The sequence below is a fragment of the Lucilia cuprina genome, chromosome 2 (genome assembly GCF_022045245.1).
Source record: "Lucilia cuprina isolate Lc7/37 chromosome 2, ASM2204524v1, whole genome shotgun sequence".
Lineage (NCBI taxonomy): Eukaryota > Metazoa > Arthropoda > Insecta > Diptera > Calliphoridae > Lucilia > Lucilia cuprina.
Window position 1 is genome coordinate 45,101,151 of NC_060950.1, and position 18,528 is coordinate 45,119,678.

Genomic DNA, 18,528 nt, shown 5'->3' on the forward strand with positions numbered 1-18,528 from the left:
AATTCTTCCATTCCTTCCAGTAAGATATTTTGTCCTTAGTCCTTTATAAATTTTCTATAGTATACAGGTATACCAAGAAATCATCTCAATTGTCTAAGAGTTTTAGGTTCAGGGTAGTTTACTATAGTCTCTATTTTTCCTGGATCAGTTTTAATTATTCCATGGGCAACAATATAACCCAAAAATTCTACTTCTTTCTTAAAAAAATTCGATTTCTCTTAGGAGATTTTCATATTTGAATCCCTAAGTCTTTGGACTACAATATTTAAATGTTTTTTCTGTTCTTCTAAATTTTCAGAGTAAATTATTATATCATCTATATAGACATGGCAAAATTTCCCTATGTAGACTCTTAAAATGCTATCCATGTCGTTTTGGAAAATGCTTTGTGCATTTTTTAATCCGAAAGTTTCATATTTTCCATTATTTATGGAAAATGCAGTTTTCTCAATATCTTCCGGTTTCATTAAAATTTGATGGAAGCCAAATGGTGGAAAAGTAATTCTTTCCTGTTAGTAAGGACATTTGGGCTGCAGTAACAACTGGATGCCTCACTGGAAATTAAAATTCTGTAAGTTCTTCCGGATGCTCCCGTTCTGATGATATAGGGGCATGTCTAAAAAAAGCAGTTTCATTTAAATTATTTATTCTTTGTGCCTTATTATTAGGTTTAGAATTAAACTGTCCACTTGGTTGTTGTCTTTTTAAGCCATGATTTAATTGAGGCCCTTGAAAAAAATGATTGGAGTTTTGTGGTCGTTGTTGCCATTGACCGAATTGTTGTTCTCGAGTGTAATTTTGAGTTTGTCCATTTTGAGGAATTTTATTTGTGTTGACAGCAAGATTTGCTGAACTGCCGATTTCCATCGGTTCAGGCTTTGCCTGACGTATGTATCGATTATTTTGGTACTGAACATTTTTATTGTCACTTCTGGGAGGAAATCGTAAAACATTCCGGTTATTTCTTGGATTTTGGCTATTGAATTGATTTCTGTTAACTTAAAATACAAATTTATCTAAAACGTGATTAGCTTCTAGTTCCTGAGTTTTGGCTAAGGCATTAGGTAAATCAGAACATTTGCCAATGGCGGATTTAATCCAGTAATAAAAACCCTGAGAGCATATTTGTTTTATTTATTAATAAGGTCAGTTTCTTATTTACTTCGTTAAAAAAATCTAAAAAGTCAAGGAACCCTGTCTCATTATACTTAATTCCTGTTCAATAATATGAATTGGCTTTTTTTCGGCATAGGCAAAATATAAACTATCTATAATAGCATCAAAATTGAGTACAGTAGCATGATTTTGTCAAAGTGTCATTTGCATCATCTAATATTTTATTGCGTAAAATAGTCAATGCCTACGACTACCCCTAACGTAAAGACTCACATACGAATTGTCCTTGCCATTAAAACTTGGAATGGATTTAATAATGTCCAAGCTTTCGCCACATCGTTTGGTTTCGTCAATAGTTTCCTGTCTGTATTCAGTAACAGTATTTTTGACTGTAAGTAAAAATAAATATAAAAATAATCCTACATTTAAATTCTCTGGTTTACTCCGGATTTCTTCGCAGTTGTAAAATTTTGGGTAGAACTTGTTCTCCTCCTTTTTTCTTTCTAGGAATATTTTTTATATGCAGAATTATTTTCCTTTTTCTAAGGATACTTTTGTAGAATTTTTCCTCCTTTTATAAGGATACTTATTTGTTGTTGTTTTTTCCTTTTTTAAAGGATACTTATTTGTTGAATTTTTTCTCCTTTTTAAAGGATACTTATTTGTCGTTGGACCCTTTTTTAAATAAGGATCCCGGTTGAGCCGCCAATTAAAATGTTTATTTTATATTTAAAAAAATATATATATTTTTATTTTCACTTTCACTTTTACATTATTAACTTAACACTATGAATTACACCGCGTCTTACAAAAAAACTTTTTTAATTCTAAGTGTCATATTTAAACCCAATAAGAAGCATATTCAGCAATTAATTAATAAAAACATAATATTGAATTTCAACATAATTATTTGTAAATTGATATTATATTTTTAATGTTCAGCGAATTTATTTGTAAACAATTTTTTATAAATATTTTATTAACTGTCAGCAAATAATTTTCAGGTTCAATGAAACTTATTTAGGTCAGTTTTATTTAAGACAGTTTTGTAAACTTGTACAAGTGCATATTTATATACATATATTTTTAAAATATATATTTTATAACCAAAAAAAATCAGGAAAAAAATCTGTCACATACGATGTCTCAAGTACGATATTTAAAATGTTCATTATAAAATTATATTACTATGTTTTTTATTTAAAAATTATGGATTAAGTTAGGTTAGGTACAGCAGACTGTATACCTAGGCAAGTATAACTTTACTTGGGTCCAAATGAGGTCCCTTTCTATTGTCTAAAAAAAACAAGATACGGAATTTAAGAATAAAAAGAGTAACGAGCCTGAAAAACGAGAAGTGAGGATCTTAGTGTGTGATCAATTACGCACCCATTTCGACAGTCTTAAGAATGCTAGAAAACGTTCGATTTGAACAGGTTATAGATCTGATACATCAGAAAAATATGCCGACCCTATTGCCCTATACCAGATCGATTCAAGGGCCGGGCAATTACACAGAAGATGAGTAATTGTTTCTTCTTCATTTAGACAGCTCCTACAGAAGATAAAAATAAAATGCGACACAGCTCAGTTTTGTACAAGCCCTGATGACCATGCCAAATTTCATAAAGATCGGGCCTCATTTAACCCTAGCTCCCATACAAGGTCCCCTTCAGAAAATTAATTTTGAACAATAAAATTAACTTATAAACATAAATATCGCGATGAAATTTAACCCTAGCCCTCATATAACGCCTCTGTCAGAATATTAGATTTTTATCCATAAATTTTTTAAATGATCGGAACAATGAATTATTATAAAGAATAAATCACATTTAATATTCATAACTGGTGTAGGGTATCATATGGTCGTTCACGCCCGACTTTACTTTCATACTTGTTTTATTGTGTCAATGTGGTGTAGTAAGCTGTTGTTTATATTGTTTACTGACTGTTTAATTTAAGAATGAATTTATGTAATTCTGTAAGGAAAAATTTTGGGGATTTTAAAGCATAATTGGGATATGTGCTTTAATTATGGGTGTAATTGAGTGTTTTGTAACTCTGCTGAATTACTATTTTTATTGTATTTATTGGTAATTTGGAGATGTATGCGTTGTAAAGCTTTGGATTTTCTTGTCTTTGTGTTGGGGAAACATTTCATTATTATCTGTGCTGTTTTTTTAATGTATAGTTATTAAGATACATTAAGAATTAACTTTTTTGGTTTTGTTGTATATTTGCATATTGGTTTTTGTAATGAGTTAACTAATGATCTGGCAGTATCATTAAATAAGAGACATCATAGGAGACATTTTGTTACTATTAAATAATGGTTGATAATCATTTTCTATGGATGGTTGCTGTATTATATATTTATTCTGCATAATAGATATATTTTTTAACAATTGTAATGTTGATGTCTTTTATTGGATTTTTTGAGGAATGCCTACTGTGGGTGAGTAGTAGTCTTGTAATGCTAAAACATATATATGTATTTCTAATTTCTTCTGATGGATGAGCAAAAAGGTAAACCACGACTGAAAACATAAAACCCTTATAACTTCTGCATTTATGAAGATAATTCAACTAAATTTGGTATATGATCTTTTGTAGCACCAAAGAACGACTAAAATGTTCTAAAATGTTTATAAGCCTAAACCTTTATACCGATTTTCATAACGATTGGACCTCATTTGACCTCAGTTGCATTCAAAGTTTAATTTCAGAAAAAAACTTAGACGTACGTAACTCACCTCTAATCACTAGTATTATAGTAAAATTTGGCACAAATTAGTTTTATATGAATTAAAATCAGACCAGTTATTTATTTTTATCTATAAATTACTTTAACATGCCGACCCTATTGTTATGTTAAAACCTTACCGAACTTTTGTCAAAAACAGAACATCACGATCAAAATAAAATAAATAAATAGCCAATTCCGAAGGAACACTTAATAATCAAAAGTGTTAACAGTGGGCCTTTTATGTCAATTTTGTTCAATTTTCAAAAAGGATTTAAGTTCTTTTTGGACTTAATATTGGGAGTGGGTGGCAAATCAATATTGAATATCATTCCCAGCAGGATCGGAAAGAATACCTAAATGTCAAAAGTGTTAACAGTGGGCCTTTTATGTTATTTTTGTTCAATTTTCAAAAATTTACTTAAAAAGCATTTAAGTCCTTTTAGGACTTAAAATTGGGAGTGGGCGAAAAAACAATATTGGATATCATTCCTAGTAGGAACGGAAGGAACACCTAATGGTCAAAACTGTTAACAGCGGGTCTTTTATGTTATTTTTGTTCAATTTTCAAAAATTTACTTAAAAAAGGATTTTAGTCTTTTTATGAATTAAAATTCTGAGTGGGCGAAAAAACAATATTGGATATCATTCCTAGTAGAAACGGAAGGAACACCTAATGGTCAAAAGTGTTAACAGTGGGACTTTAATGAAGTTTTTGTCAATTTTCAAAAATTTACTTAAAAAATGATTTAAGTCCTTTTAGGACTTAAAATTGGGAGTGGGCGTAAAAACAATATTGGGTATCATTCCTAGTAGGAACGGAAGGAACACCTAATGGTCAAAAGTGTTAACAGTGGGACTTTAATGTAGTTTTTTTTTCAATTTTTAAAAATTTACCTAAAAAAGGATTTAAGTCCTTTTAGGACTTAAAATTGGGAGTGGGCGAAAAAAACAATATTGGATATCATTCCTAGTAGGAACTGGAAGAACACCTAATGGTCAAAAGTGTTAAGAGTGGGATTTTTATGTTATTTTTGTTCAATTTTCAAAAATTTACTTCAAAAAGGATTTAAGTCGTTTTAGGACTTAAAATTGGGAATAGGCGGCAGAACAATATTGGATATCATTCCTAGTAAAAATAGAAGGAACACCTAATGGTCAAAAGTGTTAACAGTGGGACTTTAATGTAGTTTTTATTCAATTTTCAAAAATTTACGTAAAAAAGGATTTAAGTTCTTTTAGGACTTAAAATTGGGTGTGGGCGGAAAACCAATATCGGATATTATTCTTAGCATGAACGGAAGGAACGCCTAATGGTCAAAAGTGTTAACAGTGGGCCTTTTATGTTATTTTTGTTCAATTTTCAAAAATATACTTTAAAAAGTATTTAAGTCCTTTTAGGACTTAAAATTGGGAGTTGGCGGAAAAACAATATTGGATATCATTCCTAGTAGGAACGGAAGGAACACCTAATGGTCAAAAGTGTTAACAGTGGGATTAATGTAGTTTTTGTTCATTTTTCAAAAATTTACTTAAAACAGGATTTAAGTCCTTTTAGGACTTAAAATTGGGAGTGGGCGGAAAAACTATATTGGATATCATTCCTAGTAGGACCGAAAAGAACACCTTATGGTCAAAAGTGTTAACAGTGGGCATTTTATGTTATTTTTGTTCAATTTTCAAAAATTTAGTAAAAAAGTAATAAGGACTTAATTCCTTTTTTTGGACTTAAAATTAGGAGTGGGCGGAAAAACAATATTGGATATAATTCCTTGTAGGAACGGAAGGAACATCTAATGGTCAAAAGTGTTGACAATGGGCCTTTTATGTGAAAAATTTATTTTTTTTTAAATTTACTAAATAAGGGATTTAAGTCCTTTCTTTATTTAAAGTTGACAGTGGGCGGGAAAAAATATAGGAAATTACTCCTAGCCGGATATGAAGGAAACCTAAATAGTCAACATTTTTTTAGGCCCTTTATGTATTTTTTTTTTTATTTACTAAAAAGGATTTAAGTCATTTTTACACTTAGAATTCCGAGTGGGGAATTCGCAGTCGGATATCAAGAAAATCTTATTGAGCCAAATTGTTAACAGTAAGACTTTTAAGTGGGTTATTTTTTTTAAATTATTTCAAAAGTAGTACTTTTTATATCCTCCACCACCATCATTGTAACACCAAGAAATATGCATCTGAGACCCAACAAAGTATATATATTCTGGGTCCTTATCAAATTCTGATTTAGCTATATCCGTCTGTATGTGTAAAACACGCTCACAATAAAACAAGGAAATATAAATTATCCAAATTCACCCAAAATCTTCATTTTCCTAAATTGTTTGGTATTGAAAATAAGCAAAATCGGTTCACATCGAGAAAAGTTATGAATCAATATTTTAAACAACCTCGAAAAAAATAAGCATTTTTAACAAATTCTGATGTAATTTTCTCAAAAACTATGCAAGATAAAAATCACCATTCATTCGGTTCTACGCAAGAGCTTGATCTCTGCGGAAAATCGTTAAAATCGGTCCATAATTTCATATACCTCCCATACAAAATAACATATTCCCGGAAAATGGCATTTTTGTTAATAAAATCCGTCGCAATGTCGATATCTTCACAAAATTGTAATAATTAAAATCTTATGCCAATAGAACTATTCAAAAGAAAAATTCTCTGCATGGGTCCATAATTGGACATAGCTCCCATACAAGGTCCCCTACCGAAAATCACTTAAACGCACAAAATTTATTACTCAATTAAGATATCCATATAAAATTTGGTACAAGTATTGCTCTCACATAAATATTACTAAGAAATAGATTTCCGATCGGTCCATAATTGGTTATAGCTACCATACAAGGTCCGCTTCCGATAATCACTTAAACGCATATAACTCATTACTAAATTAAGATATTGCTTATATACAGAGATATAATACTGCGAAATTTTTTCCTTTCTGTCCATAATCATAGCTCCCATACAAGGTCTCTTTCAGAAACACACTTAAGGGCACATAACTCATTATCAGGTGATGACACCCATAAAATAGTTGCCATAAATTCTATCTTTGTACACATAAATGTTATTTAAATTTTTTTAACGATCGGTCCATCCTTGGTCATAGCTCCCATACAAGGTATTCTCCCGAAAATAACTTAACTTAAACGCAAATAACTTATTACCAAATATTGATATCCATTCATTTAGCAGAAATATTGCTTTTATAATCGGTCCATATTTGGTCATAGCTCTCATACTAGGACCCTTCCAGAAAATGATTTACAATATTCATTACTAACTAATGATATACATAGATGCAGAATTTTTAAATATTGTTTTTATATACATAATTGGTCATAGCTCCCATACAAAGTCCTTTTACGAAAATCCCTTAAACGCACATTAATTATTACCAAATAAAGCTATTCATACAAGGTTCCCTTCAGAAAACCACTTAAACACACATTACTTATTACTTAATTACGATATATATACAAAATTTGACTGAACTATAGCTTTTATGTACAGAAATTTAGCTTGAAGAATTTTTTACGATCGGTCTATAATTGGTCATATCTCCCACACTATTTCCAGCCCCCAAAAGCGCTTTAACTGTATTTAAAGCGCAATATCAATTTGTGTTCAACAAAATTTGTGTAGAACAAAACTATATATGTATATGTAATTTGAAAATCCTTAAATCATTCACACACATGCATAAAAACATTTGATCAATTGGAAAAGTATTAATATAAAAGTAGATTGTGGAGGGAATTTAAGATTACGTTAGTCGAATATAGCACTCTAACTTGTTGCACTTCAAATTGGGAGTGTGTGGTTAAACATATTGGATATAACTCTAAATATATTAACAAAAAACTGTTACAAAAAAAGTGGTTGTATTCCTACGGATCTGGCTAGGAATTATATTTAGTACTGTTTTTTCGCCCACTCCCAATTTTAAGTCCAAAAAAGACTTAATTCTTTTATTAAGTTAATTTTTGAAAATTGAATAAAAATTACATAAAAGGCCCACTATTAACACATTTCACCATTAATATTCCTTCCGATCTGGCTAGGAATGATAATTTATACTGTTTTTTCGCCCACTCCCAATTTTAAGTCCAAAAAAGATCTAAAATTGGGACAAAAAAAGACTTAAAAGTTTTTAAAAAATGAATAAAAATGACATAAAAGGGCCTTTTAGGTCTTAAATCCTTTTTCAAGTAATTTTTGAAAATTGAACAAAAAAACCATAAAAGGCCCACTGTTAACACTTTTGACCATTAGGTGTTCCTTCCGTTACCACTAGGAATGATATCCAATATTGTTTTTCCGCCCACTCCCAATTTTAAGTCCTAAAAGGACTTAAATCCTTTTTTAAGTATATTTTTGAAAATTGAACAAAAATAACATAAAAGGCCCACTGTTAACACTTTTGACCATTAGGTGTTCCTTCCGTTCCTACTAGGAATGATATCCAATATTTTTTTTTCGCCCACTCCCAATTTTAAGTCCTAAAAGGACCTAAATCCTTTTTTAAATAAATTTTTGAAAATTAAACAAACTCTACATAAAAGGCCCACTATTAACACTTTTGACCATTAGGTGTTCCTTCAGTTCCTACTAGGAATGATATCCAATATTGTTTTTCCGCCCACTCATAATTTTAATTCCTAAAGACTAAAATCCTTTTTTAAGTAAATTTTTGAAAATTGAACAATAATAACATAAAAGGCCCACTGTTAACACTTTTTACCATTAGATGTTCCTTCCGTTCCTACTAGCAATAATATCCAATATTGTTTTCTGCCCACTCCCAATTTTAAGTCCTAAAAGGACTTAAATCCTTTTTTAAGTATATTTTTGAAAATTGAACAAAAACTACAGGACTTAAATCCTGTTTAAAGTATATTTTTGAAAATTGAACAATAATAACATTAAAGGCCCACTGTTAACACTTTTGACCATTAGATGTTCCTTCCGTTCCTACTAGGAATAATATCCTATATTGTTTTCCGCCCACTCCCAATTTTAAGTCCTAAAAGGACTTAAATCCTTTTATAAGTATATTTTTGAAAATTGAACAAAAATAACATAAAAGGCCCACTGTTAACACTTTTGACCATTAGGTGTTCCTTCCGTTCCTACTAGGAATGATATCCAATATTTTTTTTTCGCCCACTCCCAATTTTAAGTCCTAAAAGGACTTTAATCCTTTTTTAAGTAAATTTTTAAAAATTGAACAAAAACTACATAAAAGAACCCACTGTTAACGCTTTTGACCATTAGGTGTTCCTTCCGTTCCTACTAGGAATAATATCCAATATTGTTTTTCCGCCCACTCCCAATTTTAAGTCCAAAAAGGACCTAAATCCTTATATAAGTAAATTTTTGAAAATTGAACAAAAACTACATTAAAGTCCCACTGCACGGTGGGGCAGAATGGAAATTTTTTGGAAATAAATCTGTCATTTCTAAACGGCTGATCCGATCGGAATAAAATTTGGCGTGAGCGTAGCCAAGGAGTATTCGAGTTTAAGTTTTGAAGATGAACCCCGCAGATGCCCCAGGGACGGAGCTGTGGCAGCTCAAAGTAGGGTAACTACGACATGTAAAATTTTTAAACTCGTGTCATTTTTTTGTTTTTCATCCAAATACAAAGATTTTTAAATTTTCTGAAAGCGCTCGACGAGATCTTGAAAAAACATGCATGGATATAATACTTATCTTTTATAATTTCCGAGTTATAGTCATTAAAAAAATTTAGTGATACAAAATTTACCATACCTTGGTCCGCCTTTTTTGAATACCGGGCGTAATTTTGGACCAAATGGACTCAATTCTTGTTAGTTAGACAACAAAATTTCCAATAATATACAAAAAATTTCAGATCAATATCATTTACAGATCCAAAAATATACGTTTTTTAATTTAAAAATTCAAAAAATTTTAGATTTTTGCCGTTTTTTGCCCAAGACACATTTTTTTATTAATAAAAGACACTCTTTTATTATAAAAAAAATTTTCTTTAAGAACATATAACAATTTTATAGTTTTCTAAAAGGTGTCTTTACGCAGAACGTTTTGGTGTAAAAAACTATTTTTTGAAATGTTGGCACTGCGTCCTTCCGAATATGACCTATTTTTTATCAAAACTTCATCTTTGGGCGACATGTTCTAAAATCCCAAAGCTGGGATCAGAAAACTGAAAGCAGTTTTGGAAACCTCAATATGTTTTCTATTACTCCAAAAGTATTTTCCCAGCCCTGAAAGAAATGTGGACCCTATGGGCAAAAATGTAAAAAATCCCATTTTTGGGATTTTCATTCCTATTTTTGGGAATTGCGGGATGCTCTTTGACCTTTTCAATATTTTTTTGTATTTTCTTATTTGAAATGACAAATTTAACAAGCGTTGAAGATTTCATTGAGTTTTGTTCATAAATAAAGATTTTGTCATATATTACATATTTGTTAAATTTCTAAAACTATGATTTATATCAAAATTTTAATAGGGTCGCAGATAGCTATAACAATTTAGTCCATATTTATCCCTTAATATCTTTTTTTAGTTAGATATGGAAATTCTCGACCCTTTACAAAAAATTTGAAGCCAATATCTCAATTACATTCAAAAATATGTTCATTTAAACCTGTGTCCTTTAATTTCATCTTTTTCATATTTTAGTATTAAGTATGACAGAACATACATTTGGTGTTGAATAAAATATTTGGACAATTTTTAAAAATTATTTAGTTAATTATTTTATTAAAGACTATAACATTGTATATACAATAAAAAAATATAATTTTATTATGAGCCACGCACAACAACACCTAAATCACCCCACAAACCACCTTTCCCGCCCACCGAAATATAAAACACAATTTAATACAATATCATCAGTTAGTATAATAGCTTCTTTTATTTGAACTGTTTATCTTAAACATAATACAATTAATTCTTACAACCTACTTATATAGTTAATTCCTAACACTACTTATTTTCTATAAATTAATCTGTCATATCGGTATACATATCCAGAAGGTAATATAAGTCCTTTAAATCTTCCTCGTTTTGAGATGATAGAGTTTCATAACAAATCCATCTTTTTCGCATAGTTGAAAGAACAAGATCAGAAGATAGAAGTAAACTATTAAAAATATCTTCATTCTGTGATTGCCTGGAGCATTTTCTTGAGCTGAAAAGTTCAATCTCGATTCCTCGCTTCCTGGGCTTCTTCTGTTAACTCTCCAAGTGGAAGAATATTCGATTCAATTATTATTTGACCATGACACAATACTTTGTGTACTGTTGGTGTAAGTTCCCTTCATGGATACAGAGATACAAGTAATTTAGAAATTTCAGATGTATATTCCCCAAATCGATTTCCATTAATTTTATGTTTACTATTCAGTGCCATTAAAATAGTGTTAACTCTTCGAAGCAACTCCTTGTCGATTCCAGTTATTTTTGAAGTAATTTCAAAATCACGAAAAAACCTTCTCGCCGTATTACCGTCATTTGTACTACCGCAACTTGGAAGTGGTTTGTCGATGTTTAATCCCATCTGAACTTTAAATTCTTCTTGGATTCTGCTTTTTTCCGCAGCTCTCAGTTCTTTCAATTCTTCATTATTTTTTGTTGATTTAGTAAAATTCTCTGGCACACTTCTATATTTGAGGTCGTATGCTATGTGTAAAGAGTAATCCAAAAATCGTATTCTGGCATGAAGTGGTGAAATTCCGAAAGACAGGACTTCTTCATTAATACTTCTGCTTTTGTTTATATTTGAGAATTGCGACTTTTTCTCGTTACATATTGAGCATCTCCAGAAGGAAGAAGTTTCTGTTATGGCATTGCTGACCTTTCCATCAATCATTGTTGGGCTTAGCTGATATGATACGTTAATAGAGAATTCCTTTATTTTTATGCAAACGGGCTCCAGTGCATTTATTTCATCTTTTAAATATTCCACTAAATCTTTTGTTGTTTTCTTTGACTCCTTTATATATTCAAATCCAATGGGTCTACAAAATTTTTTGAACCCGGAGTTGTATTGATCCATATATCTTCAACTGAATTTCCGATGCTTGACGATGATGGATTAAGGGAATATGAACGAATTCGTAATGGTACTAATGATGACATAAATACACTTTTGTAGTCTGCTAATGTCCGACTTCCACAAGCTTGTTTGTATTCTGGAAGTGCTGATAAACCGTCACATCCCCACTTACACATTAAGACAACATCACAGTTATGAATTTTCCTTAGTTGGTCTTCTGAAAAGTCTGACACAATTCTTGATGCAGTGTTTTCAAGCAAAGATGATATGTCAATACAAGCTTCCACATCATTAACAGCAATAGGTGATGGTAGGATAGTTTGTTTTTTTCCTGGATCGCCTTGTATGATGGTAATATATTGTGTCCTTTTTCATGCAGAGCTTTCCTTAATATTTGGTACTTATTTCGACTGAGACCCAGTTCCAACATAAGCGCTATTGCTTCCTCTTCAGTAAAATTTGATTGTGATGTTGGAGTGATGTTGGTGATGCATTAGGAACAATAGTTGCAATATGTACGGCATCCATAGGTTGGTTTTCCTTTTTCAGCATTTCGTTAAATGTATCAACAATTTCCTCATTTGAGATTGAAAAAAGTTTTTGTGTGACCCTCTTTTTTTGACCTTGAACATAAGTCTTCGTATGACTTGCAAGGCGCTCCTGCTGATGTATTGTAAGTTGAGATTTCCGTAGTAGTTTCCATCCAACTACAAACTATTAATCGAAATTTCTTTTGATTTCCATCCACAGACAAAAGTTTTAAAAAGTTTTCAATTTTTGATATGCCTGTTTTGTCTACTTTTCTACTATATGTAGTTTTTATATAATTTGAAATGTCTTCAATTCTTTCTGGCCCTTTTGAAGATAGACTCCATAAAACTGAACACAACTCTTCGTACTTTAATGTAATCTTCATTGTAGATTTATTAAATATGGTACTTAAAATCTGAGAAGTTTACTTATATACCAATTCTTGTCATTTCCGATACAGGTATTCCAAAGTAAAAAATTACGAACTGTCTGCCTATTAACATTTAGGACTATATTACTATAACCTGTAATTCAGTCATTGATATTTCTTATTAGTGAATGAATCGAAATTATCATTACCTGTATACTTTTACCTACATGATCATAAACGAAACAGAACGAAATGATCTGTCGAAAAAATTTAGGTAAAAAAATATAAAATTTAGGTAAAAATATAAAATTGTTATATGTTCTTAAAGAAAATTTTATTTTATTAATAAAAGAGTTAAGACACACTTTGGGCAAAAAAAACGGCAAAAATCTAAAATTTTTTGAATTTTTAAATTAAAAAACGTATATTTTTGGATCTGTAAATGATATTGATCTGAAATTTTTTGTATATTATTGGAAATTTTGTTGTCTAACTAACAAGAATTGAGTCCATTTGGTCCAAAATTACGCCCGGTATTCAAAAAAAGGCGGACCAAGGTATGGTAAATTTTGTATCACTAAATTTTTAAATGACTATAACTCGGAAATTATAAGAGAAAAGTAGTATGTCCATGCATGTATTTTCAAGATCTTGTCGAGCGCTTTTAGAAAATATAAAAATCTTTGTATTTGGGTGAAAAACAAAAAAATGGCACGAGTTTAAAAATTTTACATGTCGTAGTTACCCTACTTTGAGCCGCCACAGCTCCGTCCCTGGGGCATCTGCGGGGTTCATCTTCAGCCGTTTAGAAATGCCAGATTTATTTACAAAAAATTTCCATTCTGCCCCACTGTGCACTGTTAACACTTTTGACCATTAAATGTTCCTTCCGTTCCAATATTGTTTTTTTGCCCACTCCCAATTTTAGGTTCTAAAAGGACTTAAATCCTTTTTAAGTAAATTTTTAAAAATTGAACAAAAACTACATAAAAGGCCCACGATTAACAATTTTGACCATTAGGTGTTCCTTCCGTTCCTACTAGGAATAATATCCAATATTGTTTTTCCGCCCACTCCCAATTTTAAGTCCAAAAAGAACTTAAATTCTTATTTAAATAAATTTTTGAAAATTGAACAAAAATAACATAAAAGCCCCACTGTTAACACTTTTGACCATTAAGTATTCCTTCGGATCTGGCTTCGAGTAAATTCTATTATTTTTTCCGTCCACTCTCGAGTATATGTATTACTGGTAGTAATTTTAGCCATTTTCAGCGTTAACAGACATTCTGTTAAGTTTAAACATAACCCTGTTAACTAAAATTATGTTAAAATAATATTAACATGATATTACTAACATTTAAAGCCAGTTCTGTTAACTTACAGAACAGAATGCTGTTAAGTTAACAGAAAGGGTTTGTGTCTAGGGTTAACAGAGTTCTGTTAACTTAACCAACATGTTTGTGTCTAGGGTTTAAATTTGAAATTTAACTTCACACCTTTGAATTTCACCTAACAGTGAAATATATTAAAAAACTTAACATGGGATGAATTTTAATTTTTTAAGGGGATAGGGTCAACGTGGGCGGACAAAGTCCAATATAATTAGTAGACAAGAAGACCGCGAAGAAAACTCTGTTAACAGTATCTCTAACAGAGCGTGTTGGGGCTGGAAATTCGCCTAACAGTGAAATATATTAAAAAACTTAACATTGGGGGAATTTTAAATTTTGATGGGGATAGGGTCAACGTGGGCGGGCAAAGTCCACTAGACTTGGTAGACAAGAGGACCGCCAAGACAAATTTATTAACAGTATCTCTAACGGAGCGCGTTGATGCTGGAAATTCGCCTAACAGTGAAATATATTAAAAAACTTAACATTGGGGGAATTTTCAATTTTTAAGGGGATAGGGTCAACGTGGGCGGGCAAAGTCCAATGGAATTAGTAGACAAGAGGACCGCAAAGAAAACTCTGTTAACAGTATCTCTAAAAGTGCGCGTTGGGGCTGGAAATTCACCTGACAGTGAAATATGTTAAAAAACTTAACATTGGGATAATTTTCAATTTTTAAGGGGATAGGGTCAACATGGGCGGGCAAACTCCAATAGAATTAGTAGACAAGAGGACCGCCAAGAAAACTCTGGTTTCAGTATTTCAGAGCGTGCTGGGGCCGAAAATTCCCCTAACGGTGAAATATATTAATAAGTATTCTAGAATTAATACTCTTATTCTATAACTTTCTTAACATAATTTTTTAATTTTTCTATTCTATAAACATTTTGTGTAAACTATTGTTTTTTAACATAAAAGTTCTCTGTTAGTAACGAAATGTAATGTCTATTTTAACGATAGGTTTTTTTGTAGTAATAGTGGGGCAAATTAGAACATTAAGAGGTAAAACAAGAAAAACGAGAGCAAAATAGGTTTTCTAGAGATGCAAGAAGGGTAGATGCAGATGAACTGCATCGACGTCTAAAAAAAGTAGATGTGTGTACGTTTAGGTGTATAAAATATGGTTTAGGTTCCTTTTAACTAATAAACGGCTGAACCGATTTTAATCAAATTGTATGTCTAAAGGTAGCATATCTCAGAAATTGCCATTGGAAAAGTCATCAAATTTTAAATGGACAGTTTTAATATTATATAAACGTTGAAGATCAGACTTTTGAGGGCTCAAGCATTGCACGAACATCTTTAACATCCATGTGAACATTTTGGGCAATAATATTCTCAAAAATAAACGATATTAAAAAATATAATGAAGTTATTTTCCTGAATAGGTAAAAAAAAATAATTATTTAATTTTGACAAACATTTTTTTGTTATCGTATTAAATAATATTGAAAATATATTTCCCATCAAACTTTTTATACCCCAACCACCATCAGTTTGTCGTTCCGTGTGTAACACCAAGATATATTCATCTAAGACCTAACAAAGTATATATATTCTGGGTGCTTATGAAATTCGGTCTCGATGTAGCTATGTCCGTCTGTCTGTGTAAAACGCTCTCACTTTTAAACTAAGCTAAGGAAATCAACCAAATTCACCCAAAATATTAAATATTATACTATGCTGTTTGGTGTTGAAAATCAGCGGAATCGGTTTACAACTTTAAAAGTTATGAGTAAAAATTTCAGACTACCTCGAGAAAAATTACGTTTTTTTCATAATTCTTTTGAAGTTTTCTCAGAAACTAGCAAAGATATTTCGATGAAATTTTTAGCACATTATTTTTTCAAGGCAGTGATTAACTGTGTTCAAAATCTTTACAATCGATTCAATATTTCCCATAGCCCCATACAAAGGTATATATTCCCCGAAATTAGTTTATCGTTAATAACTCCATCAAATATATCGGTATTAACACAAAATTTTGTGCATGCAAATATATATGAACAGTCCATTCCGAAAATCACCTAAACGCACATATTTCATTAAATTCCAAAGTAAATTTTTTTCGGATAGGCCCTTAATTGGTCATAGCCCCCATATGTAGCAAAAATAAAGACACAACCTTTCGTTTTAATGTCACACTTTATTCTAAATGCTTCTTACAAACTAAGTCACAATCAATTCCATAACTTAAAGCTAGGTCATGAAAAGGAAAAGGATAGATATATGTTTATAATAAGCTTAAATATAATTTATGTACATGAGCAGGACAATCATTTACATCATGAAATATTATCGGTACACTCTAAAAATATAAATATACATAGAGAAATATATGATACTATACTTATAAATATAACACTACATGAATATATTACTACACATATAAGTCCACTTCCGAAAATCACTTAAACGCCTATATTTCATTAAATTCTAAAGCTATTGGGATAAAATTCGACAAAAATATGTTTTGTCTTTATTCAAATCATTTCACCAAATTTTTTACGGATCGGTCCATTATTGGTCATAGCTCCCATATAAGTCCCACTTCCTAAAATCACTTAAACGGACATATTTAATTGTCAAATAAAGTTATATTGATAAAACATATAAAGATAAAATATGTTTTGTCTTTATATGGTCCACTTACGAAAATTAGTTAAACGCATATATTTCTTTTTGAATAATCAAGCTATCGGGATAAAGTATGACTTGAATATGTTTTGTGGGCATATAAATCATTCTACCAATTTTTTTCCGGATTGGTCCATATATGGTAATAGCTCTTATATAAGGTCCACTTCTAAAAAATCACTCTTGATAAAATTTCGACCTAATTAAAATTAGTTTGACATATACATAAATGTTAGTACCCTCAATACGGGAACAAAAATTTTGCCAAGTTATCTATATAGTTAAATGGGTTTTAAAAAAGTAGCTTGCTGGTGGAGGGTATTTATGATTCGGCATAGCCGAATATAGCATTCTTACATGTTTTTTTTTAATTTCGAACAAATTATATTTTCAAATATTTCAATTTATGCTTATTAAATTCACAAACAAATTTTAAAATTGTTATTATTATATAATACAAAATATTAATCTTCACACTTTCGTTTCTGTAAATTTACAAAAACGAACGAAAAATTATAGAATAAAGGTATAAGATTTCCTAAAAAATATATATATTTTTTATATTTTTGCAAATTATAAATCATCTGTAATGCCAGAAGTAGATAAAAATCACATCACAATAATGTTCCAGATATTTGAAATACTATTGAACACGCAACCTATGTTTTAATTTTTATTAATAAAAAATTACATTATTTTTGGTATGACAAGTTTTTCGTTAAAAAATAAAAAATATTATAAAAAGTAAATTAAAAATATAAAATAATGAAGAGTACCGAAATTTTTTCAGAGCTCAAATAAAATTTGCATTTTATTCTGTAGATATCTATTTTTTAACATAACTTCAAACGTCGAAATTAATTTCGAACATTTGAAAATAATATATTGTAATCAACTACGTCCGAGATTTATTTTATATTATGGTTTTAGGTTAAACATATTATTTTTTATTATTGATTTTTATTTGAAAATTTTTGAAAGTTTGAAATTCCCCCAATATTAAGTTTTGGAATATATTTCACTGTTAGATGAATTTCCAGCCCCAACACGCTCTGTTAGATATACTGTCAACAGAGTTTTCATGGCGGTCCTCTTGTCTACTAAATCTATTGGAGTTTGCCCGTCCACATTGCCCTATCCCCTTAAAAATTGAAAATTCCCCCAATGTTAAGTTTTTGAATATATTTCACTGTTAGATGAATTTCCAGCTCCAACACGCTCTGTTAGAGATACTGTTAATAGATTTGTCTTGGCGGTCCTCTTGCCTACTAAATCTATTGGAGTTAGCCCGCCCACGTTGACCCTATCCCCTTAAAAATTGAAAATTTCCATAATGTTAAGTTTTTTAACATATTTCACTGTTAGGTGAATTTCCAGCCCCAACACGCTCTGTTAGAGATACTGTTAATAGATTTGTCTTGGCGGTCCTCCTGTCTACCAAGTCTATTAGGGTTTGCCCGCCCACGTTAACCCTATCCCCTAAAAATTTGAAATTCCCCCAATGTTGTGTTTTAACATATTTCACTGTTAGGTGAATTTCCAGCCCCAACACGCTCTGTTAGAGATACCGTTCATAGATTTGTCTTGAAGGTCCTCTTGTCTACTAATTCTGTTAGAGTCTGCCCGCCCACGTTGACCCTATCCCCTTAAATTTTGA

General features: G+C 30.7%; 1 protein-coding gene across 6 annotated transcripts in view; it reads left to right on the top strand.

Annotated features, from left to right (window-relative positions):
* LOC111686066 (probable dolichyl pyrophosphate Man9GlcNAc2 alpha-1,3-glucosyltransferase) overlaps positions 1-18,528 on the top strand; it is a 363,172-nt gene that overhangs the window by 189,443 nt on the left and 155,201 nt on the right. The window contains exon 1 of one of the 6 annotated variants that reach the window (XR_006940052.1): positions 3,441-3,574. The exons of the other annotated variants lie outside the window; for them this stretch is intronic. The gene's annotated coding sequence lies outside the window, so the exon portion shown is untranslated. Of the gene's footprint in view, positions 1-3,440; positions 3,575-18,528 lie in introns of those variants that run through there. 6 annotated transcript variants of the gene reach the window in all.